Genomic DNA, 2,073 nt, shown 5'->3' with positions numbered 1-2,073 from the left:
AAATATTATAAGCACTTCATATTGAACTACACTTCTATAACAAGACCATTACACAAACTATTTATTATTTAGGATTGGACTATGCCATGCTACATATGAAGTTCTAAAAAACGCTCTTACAAGAGAACATATCCTACGAGCCCGATGTTAGACAATCATATTTCACACACATATCAATGCATCTAAAGTAGTCATTGGAGCAATACAATGCCAACCAATGAACACAACATGGATTTTCCAATGAGCTTTGTCGATAGACAACCTATGAAGACAAAATCAATTATTCTACTACAAAGAAAGAGGGATTGGGATTTGAATACATAAATAAAAAGTATCAATACTACTTGCTTGCCACCCCATTCTTCTTTGAATGCCATCAAGCCTTTACTTGGTGAACAAACCATGTGCTACATGTGCATAGCTAGATGGCTTCTTCTATTGCTGGGAGTTTGACGTCATTGTAATCATGCACAAAGGAAAATGGCTCTATATGGTCAATCACATTGCTAAAATTAATTAGCAGGTGAAACTCTTTGAAGTTGAGATAATATCCATTCGAAAAAGGAATTGGAATTGATGGAAACCTCCTGGATTCTCACTTGTAGAATCAATCAAGAGGCACAACTCATCAAAGCTTACATAACACCCTATTGGGCCAATGACATAGTTCATAGCTTTGAGAAAGAATTTCCCAAACACCCAATAGAAAAGGCAAGACTCACCCACTTTCACATTAAGACTCGGCCCTATCAAATGATTAAAACACAATTGTATAGGTTGGGGTAGAACAAAATAGAGAAAATGCATCTGTGAGCACGAAATGAAAGCTATGCTTTAGAGAGCACATGGAGGGATGGTAGGAGGCCCCTTCAGTGCCAATACTATAGTGCACAACTTGGAGAAAGAACTACCAAAACACCTCATAAAAAAGGCAAGACTCACCCTCCTTCTCACTAAGACTCAACCCTATCAAATGCTTAAAATATAATTGTATTGGTTTGGGTATAACTGTCTATTGAGAACAGACATGAGTGGGCACAAAATGAAACATATGCTTCAAGAAACACATGGTGGGATAGTAGGATTCCTAAAAAGGACAAAAGAAAGGTTTGGAAATGCACATGACAAAAAGCTATCCAACAATTGACCACATCATACCCTTGTAATGTTCAGAAGCATTGCAACTCTTCTTGTGCAAGAGGAGGTTGCTAGTATAAGGGAGGTAATAAAGCTTTAAATTTTTTTATTATGTCTTTGTTTAAATGTTCAATCTATCTTCTTTATACCAGAAATTCTATATTTCTTTATAGTAGAAATTCCTTAAGAGAAGATAGCTCTTGTTCACAATGAAGACAATCCTATCGTCATTCTTGTTCACCTATATTAGATCACAAAAATTCCAAACGGGTTCATGGAAAATATAGTGGAAGAGGGATTATTTGGCAAAACTTGAATGACCTTAGTGTTTAGAAGGATTTTTTGGTAAAACTTGAGTTAATATGGATAAAGCTAGCCCACAAAGCCATAGTGAGGACCCAAAAAGTTCTCAATAAGAACCTAGATGACAAGGTACTAGAGGCAAATGCTAAAGTATCCATACCGACATGCAAAATTCCTCTAATAGGTCATTAACATGGCCTTGGAAAAACCAAATGCTATGTCAAAACTTCAACTTATGAATCATCCTACACCCTACCAAAGGGGGCTCACACCCACCAACAATTCTAACTCCACCTCCTTTGAAGGGTAGGGAGACAAACCCAAAGAGTAAAAAAAAAGGAAGAAGAAAAGATTGACTCAAAAAGAGGAAAGATGAAGAGGCAATTAGACTAGCAAAGGAGAGGAATAAAGACCAAAATAAAAAGGAGAAGAGTGGTAAGAAGTCAACCTCTAGGAGAAGAGTGACACTTGTAAGGAGGCAAAATTCATGATGCTACTTGAATAATTAAATAAAGAGTTCAAGGTTATGGAAGAAACCCATGTCAAAGAATGCTAGAAAACCTTAGTAGCCCTAAGGAAGAAAAAGAATTGTTAATGGAATAGTTGCAAGAAGGTTTTTGGCCAAGACACATC

The sequence above is a fragment of the Lygodium microphyllum genome, chromosome 9 (assembly GCF_053477565.2).
Source record: "Lygodium microphyllum isolate KBCC chromosome 9, Lygodium_microphyllum_v1.1.10, whole genome shotgun sequence".
In the NCBI taxonomy this organism is placed as follows: Eukaryota; Viridiplantae; Streptophyta; class Polypodiopsida; order Schizaeales; family Lygodiaceae; genus Lygodium; species Lygodium microphyllum.
The sequence above is the reverse complement of the archived record's forward strand: the minus strand, read 5'-3'. Positions refer to the sequence as shown.